The 21134-nt window shown below is 36.0% G+C and overlaps 1 non-coding gene across 1 annotated transcript; it reads left to right on the plus strand.

Annotated features, from left to right (window-relative positions):
• Positions 1-5738: 5738 nt before the first annotated feature.
• On the plus strand, positions 5739-5902 carry LOC150091039 (U1 spliceosomal RNA). Its single transcript, XR_016547783.1, has one exon. It is a non-coding gene; the product is annotated as a U1 spliceosomal RNA (small nuclear RNA).
• Positions 5903-21134: the final 15232 nt, after the last annotated feature.

Genomic DNA, 21134 nt, shown 5'->3' on the forward strand with positions numbered 1-21134 from the left:
TTTTTCAATGAAAATTTCTGATAAGTTTTAAGTTAATGGGTGGTCTGTTTTTATTCTCAACAAATGTAAGTTAAACTAGAAATATATGCTGGTTTCTAGTTTAATTTATATAAATAGAATAGATATTTTCCTTTTAACTCTTTAGTACATACACTAACGTATGTACCCTTTTCCTTACATGATATGTACTAAAGATCTAAAAGGAAAGCATTTATTATAAGTATGGCCATTTTTTATGTTTTTTGGTTCAGTTTTTACTCAGAGTAAGGGAGAATTCAATATTTTTTTTTTAATTTAATTATGAGTTTAAAGTTCATTTTATATTTAAAAAAATTCTTATAAATTGTGATATAATTAAAGATGCTCTTAAATCAGATTTTGGATAATAAAGTGATCTAGTTTTACTTTGATATTTATAGTATATTTTGCTGTTTATTATTGATTTAATCTTCATGTCTTCCAGCTTTAAACACACATAGATACATATAGCACTGGTGAAAGTAGTAGAAAAAACTAGTGTAATATTAGTGTTTCTGTACAAGATGGTATTTGTATAAACAAAACCTGGAGGTTTCTATTTTTAGAAAATCTTTGGATTGTTAATTTTTTTTTTTAGCATATTGTTGTGAAGTAAGCAAGTGAAAACGTCAGAATATATTTTTGTGTGTGTTTGTGTTAATTCTAATATGGGGAATCCAAGATTTTTTTAAATTTTTTTTCAAAAAATTATAAAAAATAAAATGTTAAACTTTTATTACTTTATAAATTCTGATAAACAGACTATTCAGATTTTTTATTCAGATTTTTCAGATATATTTTATTCAGATTACATTAAAAATGGCTATTCTAATTTTAATTCTTTATAAATATATATTATATACATATTATTACCATTCCTTATGGTCTGTCAAAATTAGAGTGGAAAATTAATTTCAGTATTATAACGGCTACGTGATACAAGGAAATAGACATTTTCTGTATCTGCCAAAGAAAAAAAATTCTCTATCACACATACCTTCCCCATCATCAAAAAGTGGCTATCTAATTCTTTGAACTTTACCAAACTTTCTGCCTCAACTACATGGCAGGTAATTCATTCCAACAATCTACAACATGCTGCCTGAAAGTAAACTTCATGAGATTCAACCTTCTGTTACTCCCAAAAATTTTATTTGTGCCCCTGGCTCTCTCTCTCTTCTGCCAGTGAAAATATACCTCTCTCTTTAATTTTACTGAATCCCCCTTCAAGGCCTTATTTACCTCTCAGGTCATTCCTAAGATGTCTAGTTGGCAAGTTTTGCAATCTGCACTTTCTAAACCATTCTTCTTATGGCCATTGATTAGCACCCCTCACCAATCTGATTGTCCCTCTTTGAGCCCTTTCTAGAAGTTCTGTCTTTTGCAGAGTATTGCTTCCAGACCTGAACAGCCGACCGGGCTAGTCAGGTGGGTAAAGTTCCTGCCTAGCAACCCAAAGGTCGTGTGTTCTAATCCCATCTCGGGCTTGGATCAGAGTAAAATGCAAAAACTTTGGGAGGTGCATTGTGGCCACAGAAGCTGATGAGCCAACAACTAACAAAAAAAAAAAAAAAAAAAAAGACCTGAACAATATTCTAAATGCAGTCTCATATAAAGGGACAATGAATCTTTTTCCTTACATGCAAAAGGCCTATATATCATAGAGAGGACACCATGTGGTTTCCTAGCCACTTGTTTCCACTGCATAGAAAATTTCTTATCTGACAGAATTGTAATCACTAAATCTTTTGTTGTCCTGAACCACTTTTAACTCCTTGGTTTCTGTTTCCCAGATGCAAAAACTTACATTTAGAAGCATTAAACTTCAGTAGCTACCTTTCGGACCATTTATTCAACCATCAGCCTCCTCAAAGCAAAATGACTTATATCAGTTGCACAACATTAGATGTTCAAATATTTTTTCCAAAATTAGTTTTGAAACTTTTGGCCCTACCTTATATAAAGCTTAGTTTTCATGAAGGGCTTCATTCAGTGAGTAAATATTAGCATTCAATGAGCAGCTTACAAATGTTCCTTATATGCATGATTATTTTTATTAAATAATAATTTTCTCATATGGGATCAATTTATCAGATGTTTCTAAGCAATAATTAATATATAATTATATTAGGTAAGGTTTATTTGGATAATTCTTTGGAAGGATTTTTAATGATTTACCTAATATTACTGAATTTGGTAAGATAAAAAGTCAGATACTTGTATCAAAATTAATGATTTTTTTTTTCAAAGGCAAGACTCATCTTATTTTGTTTATTTATTTATTTCATACAAAACAGTGTAAAATCCCACATAAGTACACAATCATACATTATACATAAAGGCATCAAGTAATGATTTCAATAAAACTAAATAAAATAAAATATTAATCTGTAAAACTATATTAAACATTAATTCCACTGATTTTAAAAAGTCATTATTGGTATAAATGGAACAACGTTATTAGTATTCATTAATCTAATCATCTCTATATGGGACTGCAACCATAGTCAGTTTGAAAGATCAAATAAAATAATTTGTGAGATCTTAAAATTACGTAAGGAACTTTATAATAAATGTAAGGAAGCAATTCATTATTTAAAATAGTATTGTTTAAAACTTTATATATAAATCGGAACCCAATTATAGTTCTTCAGTGCTCTATTGTATTCGTATTTAGGTGGTATTAAATAACTGTGATAATTTAGATTATGATATTCTAAGGTGTTACCTTTTAAGGTGATTAAGTTCTTTATTTCTTTTCTTTGAATTGTTTGTCTATATTTATGTGTTGATAAGGAAATCATACGAGGGATCTGTATTCCAAAATAGGAATAACCATGGTTGAATATAGTTTTTGACTAAGTGATTGGATGTGATTTTAGACTGTATCAAAAATGTTTGATAAGGCTTAAAATCTGATAATCTTTTAAGGTATTGTATTAATATGACTTTTAAATTTGCAGTTTGATGAAAATATAATTCCTAGATCTTTTATTTCTGATTTTCTTCATAGAGGAGTGGTGTTTATTGTGTAATTATATGTGAGGTTTTTGTGAGAGTCAGCATAGGAAATCATGAAACATTTACTAGTATTGATGTGTAAATAATTTGCATCAGCCCATTGTTTAAATTGTCCTGTAAGTTTGTTTGTTGTACTGGTGATGATATTGTAGCAAACAGTTAAAATCATCTTGTAAAATTTATCTTGTTTTTCAGTAAATTGTGAATGGAGCAAGAAGGTCTGGATATAACTCCTTTTAAATGGCAACATTTGAAGTTGCTGATAATATGAGATTTTATCTAAATACCTATATTTCCTAGACTCTTTTCATTTATAATTTTTTTTATTTCTTTTTCATTTATCATTTAATCATTGTGTTTATATATATATACTGAACCTTCTCAATAAAAGTGACAGGTTCAAAAGTGAAGTGCCTCTCTGGATTAATTGCCAACTGTGTTCACTTAGAAGGAAAGTGATCCATGCCATTTCATGCCACTTCAGTGCAATAATTTTCAAGGAAAAAACTTCATCTTCTTACATTATTATTGTGCTAATTAAAAAAAAAAAACATTTTGACTTATTGCATTTCTTAAAAAAGGTGTGATTATAATGATGATAAAGTATTAATAAAATAAGATATTGGCATAATTCCCATTTTAAAATTTAAACTGGGAGTAACTCATATTGATAAATTTTATACAGTACAATAAAAAAAGGGAGGAATGGCATAGAAAATATGAGTTTGGCAACTACACAACTTAGGGGAATTTGATTGAATTATATAAGGCCCTCGGGGAATTGGTTAAAATGAGTGAGGGAGAAATATTCTCACTGGTGGTGAGAATATTTCTTTCGAAGAACCAGAGGACAAAAATATAAAAGCAGCAACAGTAGATTAGCTCTTATGAAGTTTACCTTAAGGAATGTGGCATGTTGGAATAAGTTGTCTGCAAGAGTGGCCAAGGGCTATGAATTTGGCAGAAGCCAAGGAAAATTTTTATGGATACTTTTCTGGTGTTGGCAATAATATGAGAGGGTTTTTTTTTTTGCATCCAGAATAAGTTTGCCCCACTGTATTATTATGCCATTTTAATACTAATAATAAAAGTGGGCATTAGCAACATATGGATATTTCAATTTCACTCTTCATAAATCTGTAATGAGCCAGAATAAGCCTGTATTGTGTCTCACACCAAACAGTAAATGATTTCAGCAGAATGTTTAGTTAGATCAAGAACTGTTAATTACCAAAGATGCAATATGTATACATAAATACTCATATTATACTTGTTTCTTTTTGTGATATTACTGACTTTGATAGCAGTACAAAATTGATTTTAAAAAATCTTGGATTCTCCTGGGAACCCCATGGTACCCTACTCATAACATTGTCCATGAAGAGTGGTGGCCATTTATAACTACTACTTTGTTTGGTTTCTTTTTTGTTGTGTGTGTGTGCATGTGTGTGATATTTTCAGTCTAAATATCATCTAGGCACATTTATAAATGCTAATACTTATTTTTACTCTTTAAATAGAAGACCAACTCTTCAATTGTTGTATTATTTCTTACATCATAAACTTTAAGTGATAATAAAAGCCATTAAAATAGCTAGAATAAGTTTGTTCATTTTTCAAAATTGAACACTTCTACATTACAACTGTTTTCAGAAAATCAGTTGCTTATTATCATGTGGCATTAACTGTAATTTGATAATAAACCAAAGCAGGTCATTAAAGTTTTGTTACTCAAGTAATGATGCTTTCATTGTGCTAGCATAGTCACTTACTGTCCATTTCGGAAAGATGAGAATTTGATTTCTGCTGTTGATATTGAGGAACTTAATAAGGCCTTTTAAAAATTAGTCTAGGGTAGCAAAATAGTATTTTTCTTGAGTTTCTTCATCGTGTAAAGAGAAAGTCATCCTTAACACTTAGTAAAAAGGATGAAGCAATATCTTCCCCAATTCTTATCAGAAGCAAACTCTGCTTCACCCTAATGTCAAATTATCTATCTCCCAAACAAGGCCATCTTCTTATGTTTGGGTGCTCCAGAAGCTGTATGATCTGTGGTGTATTCTAATCCCTGCTGTCAACATTAACCCATTGTCATAGGAACTACTTCAAGATGAACAGCAGTTTTCTGAATTGTCCATCCAGGCTCAAGAACCTGACCATGCAGGCCTGTTCAAATTCATTTCTCTGTGTGTACACAGAACTTGTTATAAGTAGTCTTAGACATCTTAAAAGCCTTTCTGACAAACTGACTCATCAGTACTTGGTTTTCTTTTGCTATTAGTAACAGAGTAGAATATAACAGTTGGAGCTTGTGTGCCATCTGTGCTAATAAATATCTATATATTAATGTGGAAGCTGTTTTCTTGAGGCAGCCATTGTGAACGATAGGCCTAACCAATCGGGCTGAAAGTGGTCTCAAATTGAAGATATTTCTTTCTAGGTGTGCAGAAAAATGGGAAAATATAAAAATTCCGAATAGTTTTATTTTACGGAATGGGCCAGAAACTCTCCATAAAATACAATAATTTAATTAATCATTCTCTCTTTTAAAGATTGGATTACAAATATAATTTAAATATTAAAAACATTGCATTAGTGATTAATAAAAAGAAAAAAATAAATGTCCTATATTATATGCAGACACTATTTCATTAGCTACATAGTAGTGATAGTCATGTTCACTAGGGCGAGTGAGTAACATACTTACCTGGCACTGAGAAGGCCATGATCAGTAAGGCAGCTACTCCAGGGAAAGGCTTTCCCATTGTACTGTGAGTTAGCTGACTCCTGCAACTTTCCCAAACTGGGATAGATGGAGCATGGAATTTTTGTTAGTAGGGGGTTGTGTTCGCACTCCCCCTTTTTTTTTTAATAATCAAAAAATTTGCTGTTGTTGGGAGGTGGCCTGCAAGGGGAAAAGGATGGAAAACATACAAAAGTGCAAAGACACTCAGGGTCTACTGGCACCGGGGATCTTCCCCAACTCTGCATTTATGTCATTGTGGTGTTTTACAGACTCTGTAAAAGCCAGATGTGAAAAACGGATATAATCTATATATTAATACGGAAGCTGTTTTCTTGAGACAGCCATTTTGAACGATAGGCCTAACCAATTGAGCTTGAAAGTGGTCTCAAATTGAAGATATTTCTTCCTAGGTGTGCATTCAATGTGTACTGGCTTACCTGCTCACAACAAAACACAGACTAGATTTCTTTCAGACAGCTAGAGAAAAACTGTGCTACCAATTGCGAAATTTTCGCAACAGGTACTGACAGTATATGTATCAAATCAGTAAATAAGTCATTGTTGATACCTATTGGAATGTGTACTTCTTAAAAGTATCAGTGGTGGGTGGGCTCTTGTTAAGAACCGAACCTTGTTTGGCTCACCTACTAATCTTTCATAATAACTATTTATGTGGATACTTCAGTATAATATCAAACATTATACTGAAGGGTAAATAATAATGTGCCATACATAAATGGTTTGATCCTTCAATGTAAACTGTAGTGTTCTTTAACCAAGCATAAATCTTTCTGTTGAACAACAAATCTGATTTTGTTCAACATGAAATGGATCATCAGGTGTGTGGGGAAGACTGCCCAAAAAACAGCTCAACTTATTCCACTTCGAAACCCAAATAACGGAAAATATTGGAGGATTTTTACAAATAAATGGTGGAGAGCATTCCACGGACATCAGAGACTCATGAAGTTTAAAGTTTTTGGCGGATATTATTAATTTTCCTATAAATAATGGTTATTTGTAGATACGCAGGTGTCTGGATATTAATAGCATGGCAAAGTATAGGCATTCATAAACTCCATGATCACCGCTGCTAGCCATTCCTGTACTGTTAGTCCCAGTAGCGTAGCTGCCCTTTTTCGGGCCCGGAGACAAAGAACATGTTCGGACCCCTACTTAATTAATGAAAATGGCAAAAACAGGTGACAGCCAAAGACGCTGGGGCCCGGGCGCAATTGCCTTGCCTGCCTACATGGTAGCTACGCCACTGGTTAGTCCTATAATGACTTCATCCTCTCTAACAGAAGATATATTGTGAACAATGTTACCATCCTGAACAAGGTAAATGTTGGAAGTGATCACAGAATGGTAAGATGTGCATTTGATATAGATGTAAGAAAAGAAAGGAAAAACTGATTCAGATAAATAATACAAAGGTTTTTGAGATTACAGAAGAGGAGCAAAAGTGGTATGTACTGGAACAAGACTTAACAAACTTAAGAACAAGTTTGAGCTTCTGAAGACCTTTCAGGACAAAGATATCAGTGAGGAATACAACAATTTTCTGAAAGTGATAAAGCCCAAGAAGCCCATAGGTAAAAAGAAATCCAAAGAAGAAAAAATTGGTCAAGAAACACCTGTCATGATGAACCAAAGACGACAAATGAAGAGCAAGATAAATGCTGACAAGGACAAAATTGAGTACACTGAGTTATGCAAAGCCATTAGAAAGAGACTCAGAGAGGACTTAAGAAGATCTAACACAAGAAAAGTAGAACAAGCATTAAAGGAAAACAAAGGACTTAAACAACAGTAATACAGAAAGACAAATGATACTGAAACTGAAGAATAGTGATGGTTTACTTATAAAAAGCAGAGGAGGCATAATTCAAATAGCAGAAGACTATTATAAAGAATTATATAAGGAGTTAGGAAATGATGCAAGCAGTGAGGAAGAGGGATCACAAATTAGTAACATATACGACATTTGATATCCATCCTGCTGAGAAATTGAAGAATCAGAAAGCCCGGGTGAAGATGAAGTTACTGTAGAGTTGTAAAAATTGGAAGAGACATGACACAGAAACTAGCAAGACTCTTCACAAAATACATTAGGAAAGGCGTGACTCCTAAGTAGTGGAATAATGGAAACATAATTTTGCTGCATAAGAAAGGAGATAAATCAGAAATTGGAAACTGTAGACCAATTAGATTGTTGTACCATATCTACAAGTTGTTCACAAGGGTCATTACTAACAGATTAGAAAGAATACTTGACGAGAATCAACCGAAAGAGCAAGCTGGCTTTAGGATAGGATTCTCAACTATAGATCACCTTCACATAATATTGCAGCCAATGGAGAAAGAAACCGAATATAAAACACCATCGTGTCTGGCATTTGTGGAATATGAAAAGGCATTTGACTCCATTCAGCATAAGGCAATGTTTTGGTCACTGGAGAGAAGGCATAGACACCCCATACATTATGATTTTGAAGAAAATATATGAGAAGACTGCCTCCTTTATTAGACTAGACAAAGACAGTAGTAAATTTAAAATTGAGAAAGGAGTTCAACAAGGAGGCAATTTTTTTCGAAGTTATTTATTGCTGTCCTTGAAGCAGCTTTCAGAAGATTGGACTGGTTGCAGAAAGGAATCAATGTGAATGGAGAATACCTAAACCATTTGCAGTTTGACATTGTGATCATAAGATTTTAGTCTAATTCTTTGGGATCACGATCCCAAAGAATTAGACTAAAATCTTATTCAGTTATAGTTAGTAAGGATTTCGGACTAAAGGTGAATATGGCTAAAACAAAAGTAATGATGAACAAGTATGCCACAGAAAGGGATATAATAATTGAAGGAGCAGTAATTAAAAAGGTGAATTCATTTAGTTATCTGGGACACGTCATTAGCTGTAATAATGATAAATGGCTGTAGTCAAGAGAAGAATAAATTTCGGATGAATAGCATTCGGTCACATACTGAGGCACAATATCTCAATTTGTCTGAAACATAAAATAATGAACCAATATATACTTTCCACCATGACTTATGGAAGTGAAACTTCGGCACTCACCAAAAGAATGGAAGAATAGCTGAAAACTACACAGTGAAGAATGGAATGAATTATATTAGGAATCAGACTGTTAGACTGAAACACATGGATAAGGAAGCAAACACAAATTAAGGACATTCTTTTCAAAACTAAAGAACTGAAATGGTCTTGGGCAAGACACAGAGCTCGAAGACATAATAACAGATGGACTAAGAAAATAACAGAATGTACCCAAGAAGAGTTTAAAAGAAAACCTGGAAGACAGCAATGAGATGGATAGATAAAATTCACAAATTTGTAAGTAGTAAATGGATGGCCATTGCACAAAATGGAAGAAACTGAAAGTTTCTGGAGAGACCTTCATCCTATTTTATTTAAATCATTTATTTAAATTAAATTTAAAATATTTTATTTATTTAAATAATAGTTTATTTAAAAATGTTATTCCCATAGTGAGTTTCCTTTCCACTTTCTCATTCTTCAAATGTACACATAGAGGCTCTCATTATACTCTTTACAATATTCTGTTCTAAGGCCTGATATAGCTGAGTGGTCAGGAGCGAGAGTGCATAATACGCATTCCTTGAGTGGACCGGGGTTCAAGCCCATGACTACTAAATACGATAAATATTTGTATTGAAGATTTATTGTAAACTCTACTGACTTGGTTGTCGTGCCGGAGTATAAACAGAAAATTTAATTTAATTTTATATACCCAACCTTCATTTTACCTTACCTTCAATTCTATCTCGCACTACAGAGAGATTGTATGTTGGTATATGTAAACTCTGAATCTGGGAAAGCTTCTGTCACATTCGGGCTGCTTTTGGTGAAAAGTATGACTCCGCTATCCCTTCTATCTTCCTCTCTTCCTAATCATATGACCTCATGAGTAGCACAGTTGGTATAATCACCGTCCTCTCCACACTGGTTGGAAAATACCCAAGTTCAAATCCCATCAATAGTGTGAGGAATTTTATGAGCCTGTTTTCACAATGTGGCTGAAGTCAGACGAGGGTAGCATGGTTTTTTCTCTTAGCAACTTGGGTTATTTGTCTAGCAAGCAGCAAATCAACCACAAAACACATGCTATTTACAGACATTATTGCATTGTATTATGTACAGTGCAATATCTGTTTATCAGTAGTGATTCTTCATGCATTAAGAGGAACCACTAGATGACAGTGTGCTGATGTGGGATTTAATCAGAGATATAACTACCATCAGGGGTAAAGGGAGGGGTTTTTGCTTTCGTAAAGGTGACTACAGTGGTCCGAGAAAGTTTTTAAATTTAATATAGTGGGACCAACTGATGTTACCAACAGCAAATTCCAAATGGGATGCATTCAAAGAATTTATCTTGGAAGCTACTAGGCTCTTCATACCAACTGAGAAATATTGTTCAAGATTTAGGCCTAAATGGAGGTCAGATGAACTAACGAGGCTTGTGGCAGAAAAGAAAAATGCATGGGATGCATATAAATTATCAGATGACAGAAGCCTATGATAGACATAAGCTGGTCTGTAATCAAGTCACAAAGGTTAGGCAGGTGAAGGTAGATTACAAGAAATCTTTGGCTATGGATGCAAAGAAAAACAGAAAAAAAGTCCTTTACTTATGTAAACTCTAGAAGGAAATGGATGAATCAGATTGGTCCACTTGATGTTGGTGGTACGACTGTTGAGGATCCTGCTCAGGTAGCTCAGGAACTGAATGAGTATTTTGTATCTACATTCACACCTGAGGAGTTATTCAGGGAGGGGAATGCCAGAAGTTTATCAAACTCTGGAAGGGAGTTAAATGATTCTGTAATAACTGAGAGCAAAGTAGAGGAGAAATTGTTGAAGTTAAACATGAAAGGCACCTGGTGTGGATACTATCCAGTTATATTAAAGGAGGCAGCATGGGAAGTAAGCAAACCCATAGCCATAATTATGAGAGCTTCCTTGGACTCGGGGGAGGCCCCTGTGGACTAGAGATGTGTAAATGTGATCCCAATTCACAAAGGAGAATCAAAGGGTGACACAAATAATTACAGACCTGTTAGTTTTTCTGTTCCTGGGAAATTAATGGAGGCACTGGTTAAAGAAGCACTGCAGGATCGTCTAAACAAGACTGCAGTTATAGTTCAGACAGCATGGGTTTGTTAAGGGAAAGACTTGTCTGACCAATTTGATTGGATACTAATGATGTGGTCACAAAAGAACTGGAGGCAAAAAATAATTTTGATATGATATATCGGGTAGTTATACAATAAGCTTCTCCCTTGTGTCAAAACGGTTAGAGATAGTGCTGTGAAAATTGGTGGGTATGTCATTTAGGGTATAGGGAAGCGATTTGTAGAAGAAAAAAAATTAGTTCAAATTTCACCAAGGAAGAAATTGGCACTGTAAATAGATGGAATACTTACTTCTCATTGGGGATGTTGGCTATATGCTGTTTAATGCTTGCTTTCAAATTGACAAGTGTCTGTATGCTGCCGTGGTCTTTCAGGTATCCCCATGCCAGAATTGCGGAAAGTTTCTAGAAGTGATGTGATCATTTCCGAATGTTCAACGGAGCAGTTCCTTTACTTGTCGACCAATGTGGGGAGGGGCACCATCTTGCGTGAACACTACAGTCTCCAAGCATTGCCTTTCTTGCAGAGCGGGAATAATGTGATCTCTTAGAAAAGCGCAGTACTATGCACTAGTTACTGTACACCTTACGGGGGGGCATGAGGTGTAGACTCTTCAAAGAAAAATGGTCCGATTATAAACTCTGCTGTGAATCCACACCGTACTGTAACATATGGATTTGTAGTAGTCTTTCGTGCACAGCAGATGGACGAGATATTTGGCAGTTTTATGTATTTACAGCCGAGTGAAATGTGCCTCATCAGACCACAAGATCATTTGAACCCATGTATCGTCAAGTTCCATACAAGCCAGAAATCGTAGAATAAAGTCAATTTATTGCTGATCACAAGACTTTAGTTCTTGCACTATGTGAATCTTGTACGGGAACCAGCGTAAAATTATTCGAAGCACTTTACGTACAGTAGACCAAAGAAGGTGTAAGTCTCTTGACACACCTCTGGCAGGGACTACTGACTGGTAATGTTTTGCATTGTGACCGTTGCAACCGCCACTTCATCTACTACCTCTGTTCCTATACATGGTCGTCCCCTGCCTGGAATTGAACCTCCCCCCCCCCCCTCAGGTCGCTTCAAATTTCTTTATTAGATTTTGAAGCTCCACTGATGAGGTACTTTACACAAACCTTTAGATTTCCGATATTAACATAGTGCTGCATTACCGTTACTATTATTCTGGAGGAAAGGTTTTACTAAAAGAGCATGTTCATTTTTTGTAAGAGCTATAATGGTTATTGTTGATGGATTGGATTTTCTGTATTTATCTAACAGGATGTCATTTGCGTAAGCAGCATGTCTTGAAGTAAATGACAACTTTTACATGTGCAGCACCGTTTTCCCCTGGTGGCAAAAATTTGAACTTTTTTTTTTCCCCTTTTACAAATCGCATCCCCATACCCTAAATGACATGCCCACCATTTTCACAGCGCTAACTAACCGTTTTGACACTAGGGTCTCCTGAATAGGGAATCTTATTTTATAACCACCCAGACTTGAATTTTATGAAAGCTTTTGATACAGTTGCACAGTGGCGGATTACCCATTAAGGTGCCGACCGGGCTAGCCGAGTGGGTAAAGTACCTGCCCGGCAACCCAAAGGTCGCGGGTTCGATTCCCGCCTCGGGCTTGGATCAAAGTACTGCAAAAACCTTGGGAGGTGCAATATGGCCACAGAAGCCGATGCACCAACAACTACCAAATCAAATCAAATCAAACCCATTAAGGCAATGAGGCACGTGGCTAGGGGCCCCAAGGCAAGACATTTTCCTATAGTGTTCTAAAATAGATTAATGTTTTCAGTAAACATCATAAAAATCTTGATTAGTTTAAGCAAAAAATTCTAAAGTACAAAATTTCATTTATTTGACACCTAACATTTATTTATTTTTTATTCTTTTATTTTTATTATTATTTTTTGGGGTCCCCAAATATGATTTGCCTAGGGGCCCCAACTATCCTTAATCTGCCACAGCCGTTGCACATGGAAGACTACTGTACAAAATAGATGATGGGCAAATTGCTGCTAGGGATAAAGGGATGGTTGAGTGGGACAAGACAGAGTGATAATCAATGGACACTGCTCTTGTTGACTAATGTTATTAGTGGAGTCGCCCAGGGTTCAATGTTAGGTCCATTGTTGTTTTCTGCCAGAGTAAATAACTATAATACTGGTGTGTCTGGTCTGCCTCCACGGGGCAGAGTGTGGACAACGTTGGAACCCATTAGGGGCCCAGCAGCTAAATGACCAGAGGAATAACAGTGCACGACACTACACATATACAAAACCCATGCACTTTTAAGCCTCTGGCATTTACAGTGTTCTGTTCCACACCCACAATGTATACTATGTGGAGATGGGGGAAACTCCTGGTGCCGTTTGATACTAAACACTCTGTTGTTTTCTGTATTAGTAAAAGTAGTAGTGGCATGTGATGCAACAAAGCAAGCTTATGAGCATCAGCCAAAAATAAAAAAATTATTTCACACAATTACATCTGAATTTTTTTTTTTTTTCCTGTTTATGCTCTGGGACAACCAAACGGTCAGAGGAGTCCATATTCAGTAGTCACAGGCTTGAATCCCGGTCACTCAAGGCACATCTACTTATGCACCAGAATGCTTGTCCAGTTCCTCCTTAAATATATTTACCCTATCAACTTCCACAATGACAGATGGAAGTTTGTTCCAGCAATTAACCACCTGCTGGCAAAAGGCAAATTTCTACACATTTATTCTACATCTATCTTTCCTCAATTTGAATTTATGCCCCCTTAGGTTGGTAATCTGAACACGAAGAATCCCATCACAATTCAGCGTGCTCAACCCATTCAAGACTTTATACACCGCAATCAGATCATATTGCAGGTGCCTAGTCTTCAGCCACTGCAATTTGCAGAACTTAAGCCTCTCTTGGTAAGAGGATCTCTTCATTCAACAATTTTGTTGCCCTTCTCTGTACACGCTTAAGCAAATCTACATCCTTCCTAAAATGAAGCTTCCAGACCTGTAGGCAGTACTCAAGGCATGGCCTGACCATTGCTTTATACAGAGGGACAATCACCTCCTTTTTCCTGCTAGCAAAATTCATATATTATTGATAAAACCCCATGACCTGCCCTGGAAGCCTGTCTGCATTGCTCAGAAAATTTCATATCTGATTGCACAATTACTCTCAGGTCTTTTTCATTTTGTACCACCTTCAGTGTAGTACCACACAGTTGGTACGTTCCTCTGAGGTTACTTCTACCCATATGCTGTATATTGCATTTGTCAATGTTAAACTTCAGTTGCCACTTCTCAGCCCATCTTCCCAAATTTTCTAGATGCTGTAGCACACTGCCATTACTGTCATTAACAACCCTGCCAACCTTTATATCATCTGCAATGATATTGATAAACCTTCATCAATATCATTGATAAATATACAAAACAACAGTGGACCCAACACAGAACCCTGTGGGATTCCACTAATAACAGTCCACGAAGAGCCATGCAGGTTGAATTTCGATTCGTCAGAAAAGATGGCGGTGTCCCATTGCTCTTTTGTCCATGAAACGCGTTTTAGCCCAAGCAAATCGCTTCTTCCTCATTTGTTGGGTCAACAAAGGCTTCTACTTGGGCCGATAGGCATGCAGACCACATTCCGAAAAGCTGGCTTTGGATAGTTCGTAGATTTGTTTCAATACCAAAGGCCATCTCAAAGTCCAGTTTTAGATCAGGAGCACTACCATGGCGATTACGAAGGAATAGCCGTTTCAAATATCCATCTTGGGAAGGCCTAGTCACTCTTTTACGACCTGATTAGCATTTGCATTAGTAGAGGCATATGATGCAAGAAAGCAAGCTTATTCAGCATCAGCCAAAAAAAAAAAAAAAAAAACACCACTCCCATTTCACTGCTCCGTTCGTTCGAAAAAATACCTGTCCAGCTGAGCCTTAAATTTGTTTAGGTTTATCAACTTCCACAACAAGGGATGGAAGTCAGTTCCACGAACCAACTACCCGCTGGCTAAAGGCAAATTTCAGCACATCTCTCCTACATCTGTCTTTCCTCAATTTGAATTTATGCCCGCTCAGGTGATTATTTTGAGCAAGAGGATGAATCCCGTCGGCATTGAGCATGGACAAACCATTCAAGGCCTTATACACCTCTATCAGATCACCTCGCCGGTGCCTAGTCTCCAGACACTGTAATTTGCAAAACTTAAGCCTTTCTTCGTAAGAGAGCCTTTGTTCCATTCACTAATCTTGTTGCCCTTCTCTGTACTCGTTCCAGCAGCTCTACATCCTCCTTGAAATGTGGCCTCCAGTACTCAAGGTGTGGCCTGATCATTGCCTTATACAAGGGAATAATCACCTCCTTATCCCTGCTAGAAAAATTCCTGTATATCATTGACAAGACACCATGAGCTACTCTTGCAGCTCATCTGCACTGCTCAGAGAACTTCATATCTCCCTGCACAATAACCCCCAGGTCCTTTTCATTCTCTACCATTGTCAGTGTAGTACAACAGAGTTAATACTTTGCTCTGGGGTTACTGTTTCCCATATGTAGTACTTTACATTTGTCAATGTTAAACTTCATTTGCCACCTCTCAGCCCGTCTGCTCAACCTTTCCAGATCCTGTTGTAGCAGCATAGCATCAGTAGTGTCCTTAACAACCCTGCCCAACTTTGTATCGTCTGCAAACTTGTACATTTTTGATGGACTGGTCTGTTTTTCATTTCCTTGTTATCGCTGTCTGTTAAGGTGGGGTTTTATAGAATATTCTGATTTCATGTCATTATATCTTTGGTTATGACTACGCTAAGAAGAAAAGAATGTCCGACGGTACAATGAAGGTGGTGCTGAAGTTCAGTTACTGTTCAGTTGCGATATTGTGTGGCTGTGAATTTGAATCACTATCTGTAGTAATCATTTTATTATTCCGTTTTTGCTGGAAAATCAGCTTATCTCAAATGCCCACGGAAACTTCTAAGCAGCTATGTTGTATTTCTCGTCTTGTTTTGCCGCTGTTCGGAGACTTCATCTGCCAGAAGGAGTAAGTTCTGTATCTCATCGGGTTCCAAGTAAGTTCTCTAATGTTCAATTGTTAACAGCATTTTATTTTGTCGTTTTGTAGATGAAAAAAAAAAAAAAAAAAAAAACTGAAGTCACATTTTTGATGAGAGAAAGTCAACCAGACTTGGACTAATTAGAGTTATGTTTTTGGTTGTTTTTTTTAATTTAATTTTTTTTTTTTTTCATTTCTTATTATTGTAAAGTCAATTGGTATAAAATAATGTATAACTCTACAGCAGTGGTTCTCAAACTTCTCTAGCCCAACTTCCTCCCTCCATCTTATCAGTGGGAACCTTGACTTTGAAGAGATGATGCCAAACCTTAGAAATTAATCCACTTTTTTGTTGGCAGGATTTCAAATGCATAGATAATGGAAAGGTCTTGATGTCACAGCAACATAAACTTGAATTTGCAACAATATGCAGATAAAGTTGTTTAATGTTAGCTGCTATACTCAGTCTAGGTTTTAAAGTTGTAATACCGATTCAACTCGGTAACGTAGTCATAACCAAAAAAACGATGACATGAAATCAGAATATGGTTTTTGATTTCATTTTAATGATCCCTAAAATATTAAAACCGACCGTAATAGACAGGGATAACGAAGAAATGAAAAACTGATCAGTCACTCAAAAATGTTGCTCCAAACAAGTAAGATTAACTACTGAGGGTAAGAGAAGACCATTCTATCAGAATGGTCAATTTGCATTGAATGATTGGAAATGCAACTCTAGCAGTACTGTAGTCGTAAAAATGAATAAATAAATAAAAATGAACAAGTAAAAAGTAGAGAAGGGTACGTAAAAGCTGAACAGATAAGTCAACCATAATTAATCAAAAGGTGATGTGTATGGTATTTACTGGAAGGGGGAGAGTATAAGTGGCATACATCACCATATTCTCTCCATTACAAGCACTGCTAATTAAACATTGTACTTGCGCAACGTGCTTGTCAGATATACGGTAGCCATTTATTTACAGCAAACTGATTAGTAACTTCATACTGACATTTGACCTTAACCTACAACAGGATGTGTAAACATACAGTGAAGAAAAGTTAACGAATTACTGTATTAACAATTGCTTACCACAATTCTCTCAAATAATTTTATAAGTTGGATGCAAGCAACTCATGAAACTCTCCCGAAGGCATTCACAATTCTCATTCAAATGCGTAATTTCTTAATTAAAAATTAGTTTATTTGATTTTAGTTAATATCATAAACTTGATTCCTGGTCAAGGCTTTTTTCGAATTTCATGTAGTCATAAACTCTTGTTATAAGATCAACTAATCTTCGAACGAACTCAAACTCTGATATAAGCAGGCATCCCCCCCCCCACCGAGTAGAAAAATTCTAATGCAAAAAAAAAGAAAAAGTCTGAAATAATTTGAATATATCTTTATTTAAATGCTTTTCTGGCCTCTTTCTGTGCAAGTGAACAGATCGTCAACTAATTAATCAAAAGGTGATATATATATATATATATATATATATATATATACGGTATTTATTCGAATTAATGAAGAATTTATTTTCATAATATTTGAAGGCATGCTAAGAGATTATCTTCATCAAAATAATTGAAATTAAAGCTCTTCACTCTATTCATTACTAGTCGAATCTAACAATCATACGTTCCGTGAATGTTTTCTCTCTGCTGCTCCTTGATTGATTGTGATCTTGCTGTTACACTGTGACAGAAACTTCAAAAGACCCAACTGACAATGTCTAATATAATAAACAGAATCTAAGCTTAGGTGAAGTGCTTTCATTTCAAGTATTTTTAGAAATTTATTTGAGGCCCGAGCCAAATGGTCCTCCCTGGAATGCGTTCTGATGGCATTTTGGAATTGGTAAAAGTTAACTGAAAATAATACCACACATGTTGTACACGTAATACTGAATTTATTCTGTGTGGTAATTTGTATTATTGTTCTTGCGGACATACCTGGGAGAGATAGCAAATTTTGAGTCTGTGTGGCCTTCTGTTACTCCCTAAAATATTAAATTTGTGACTTCTAGCTTTTGTTTCTCTTACCAGTAAAAATATACCTCCCTCATTCATTTTACTAATTTCCATCAGGACGTTATAAAAATTTTTAGCATATTTTACCACCATGGAAAAGCCTCTCTTTCACTGGACTGGAACCTGTATAGCATATTGGGATGCTGTGAAAGGTCCGTTCTAGCTTTCGATCCTCCACCCAGGAATAAGGTACTAAATTTCCCCCATTTCCGAGTAGTTTTCATTGTGGGTGTACCAGTTCACTGGAAATGCCAGAGATTTAAAAGTGTATGGATATTGTATATGTGTAGTGCCGTGTACCGTTGTTCATCTGGTTGTTTAGCCCCTGGACCCCTGCTGAGGCCCAACGTTGCCCCACCTTAGCCCCGTGGAGGCAGACCAGGAACCCAGTAGACTTAAGTTATTCTGGCAGGTCCTGCCATCTAATTTCCTGAGATTTCAGTGGCTAGGTCCTAAAAAAAAAAAAAAAAAAAAAAATGTAAATAAAATAATAATAAAAAAAGATAAATAAATAAAATAAAATAATTTTTTTTTTATATTGCATGCATATATGATATGCGTGCATACAAGCACATATGTACAGCATACATGTGCCAACGTCAATCGTGGGGTTGACGTCACTTGAGTTGGGCCAGAACGTGGGGGAAGATATTTTGGATGTATTTAAATTTAGGTGTGTGGGGCTTCGCTAGCGTGAAGATAGAGAGGGGGAGCTGAAGACTTTCCAGAATTATGGAGCCAATAGGGAAGACAGCTCCAAGTTTCAGTGTGGCATGCCCATGCCCCACCAGAATAGAAATGAGGGGGGGCGACGAGCGAATCGTTTCCCCGGGGGAGTAGGATTTAAAGGTGAAGGGGGCTAGGGTGCCCTCTTCAGGCTGCCATGAGGGAGCTAGGTTGCAGTTTGTTGTCTCTATTCTTGTCCACTTGATTCAGATTGGGACACTCATGAGGCAATCCCTGTCCTTTTTTTTTTTTTTTTCGTTGATTCTCTTTTCTTCTTCTTTTCTTTATTCCTTTATTTTCCATTCGTTTTCTTTTCCAGGAGTTGTCTCTGTCTTATGCGATTTATGTTACTCTACTATCAGTTTCGATGTATGGCAGTTAACACCCTTCTCCTTGTGAAGAGGTCCTGTGCGTACTGGGAAAGCGCTCGGTACTCCTCTTCCGTGTCAATGAAGTGATGTTTAAGTCCTTTGGGGAGGTAATGGATTTTCGTGATGAGGGTGCATCTGAGGTCTTCGTATTGTGGGCAGTCGTAAAGCAGGTGGTCCCAGCTTTCGACCTCCCCGCACGTGCAATTTGGGTCATCGACGAGGCAGAAGCTGAACAGTTTCTGGTTGAAAGGTCCATGTCCTGTGAGTCTCCACCCATGAATGCGACGGACTTATGGACAGCTGTGCAGTAAGCACGGAGGGAAATACCCATGCAACAGTTTCATAAAATAATGGAATCAATACATCGCCGAGGGATTGTCCATATCCAGGCGAAATTTGGGCATACTCGTTACTAGCTAGGTATCCAATGATTTCTGTGCACTCAATGTACTAGGCTTTTCATACCATCTAAGAAATACTGTTCAAGGTCGAGGCCTTAAGTGGATGTCAGATGAACTAATGAGACTCGTGGCAGAGAAGAAAAATGCATGGGATACATTATAATTATGAGGCGACAGAGAGCTCTGTGGTAGATATAACTTAGTCTGTAATCTAGTTACAAAGGAGGAAATGAAGCATCTTTCGCAAAGGATGCAAAGAAAATCAGCAAAAACTTCTTTTCTTATATAAACTCTAGAAGGAATGGGATGAACCTGGTTGGTCCACTTGATATGATATCGATGGCTCAACTCTTGATGATCCTACTCAGATAGCTGACAAACTGACAAGAATTTTTCATCTGTATTCACAAATGAATTCTGTAGGGAAGTGGAAGACAGAACAGGGAGCTTGATGATTTTTTAATAACTGAGAGCAAAGTAGAGGAGAAATTGTTGAAGTTAAACATAAGGAAGACACCTGGGGTGCACGGGATCTATCCAGTTATATTAAACGAGGCAGCAAAGGAAGTAAGCAAATACGAAGCCATAATTATGAACGCTTCCTTGGACTCATGGGAAGTCTCCCTGAACTGGAGCTGCTCAAATATGACCCCATTTCGAAAAGGGGATCAAAGGGTGACAAACGTAATTACAGACCTGTTAGTTTAACATCTGTTCCGGTCAAATTAATGAACTCACTGGTTAAAGAAGCCCTGCAGGATAAGACTACACTTATAGTTCAGAAACACCATGGCTTTGTTAATGGAAGTCCTGCCTGGCCTATTTAGTTGGATACTATGACGTGGTCAGAAAAGAACTGGATGGAGAAAATAATTTTGATAATTTTAGGAAGGCTTTTTCAATTGGGAAATTGAATTTGAATTCTCCTCATCATCCGTACTTATTCCCACCACGTCTATGAATTCATCTTCATCATGTGAGGACATGATGGAAATGAAGCGTTTTCTTCTCTTTCTGTATTAAAATGTGTCTAGGAATAGATGAACATTTGAAAACATATTTAATTTTTTCATTAAGTAAAACAGGTAAGAAAAATGTTCATTTCCTAATAGTCATAATAACACTAATTTTTATTACATAATTTTTTATTTTATTTTTTAGAAATTTATTTTCTCTATTAGAAATTTTGAACATTTTGTAAAACGTTTTACTACCACTGGTTATCTCAAATTCAACAATTAATATTAAAATTAATTGTTGTATTTCAGATATTGTAAATCTGTAATACTGTATATTATTTTTCTGAATAATATTATAATATAATCTATCTATATATTTTTTGTGTATATACTGTATATATGTCTTACCAAGTAATATACAACAATACTTTGTCTTAATTTTATAAAAAAATATTCCTTTATTATCAGTGTACACCATATTACACTTCTACATACAAAATGCATTCTGATAATGCTACAAACCGGATCATTTGCATAATTTAAGGTTGCAATGAAAATTCGTTTTTGCAAAAACTTTCTTACATGATTTGGGAATTGATAAGTT

This window comes from Mastigoproctus giganteus, chromosome 1, assembly GCF_048544385.1.
Source record: "Mastigoproctus giganteus isolate SK-2022 chromosome 1, ASM4854438v1, whole genome shotgun sequence".
Taxonomy (NCBI): domain Eukaryota; kingdom Metazoa; phylum Arthropoda; class Arachnida; order Uropygi; family Thelyphonidae; genus Mastigoproctus; species Mastigoproctus giganteus.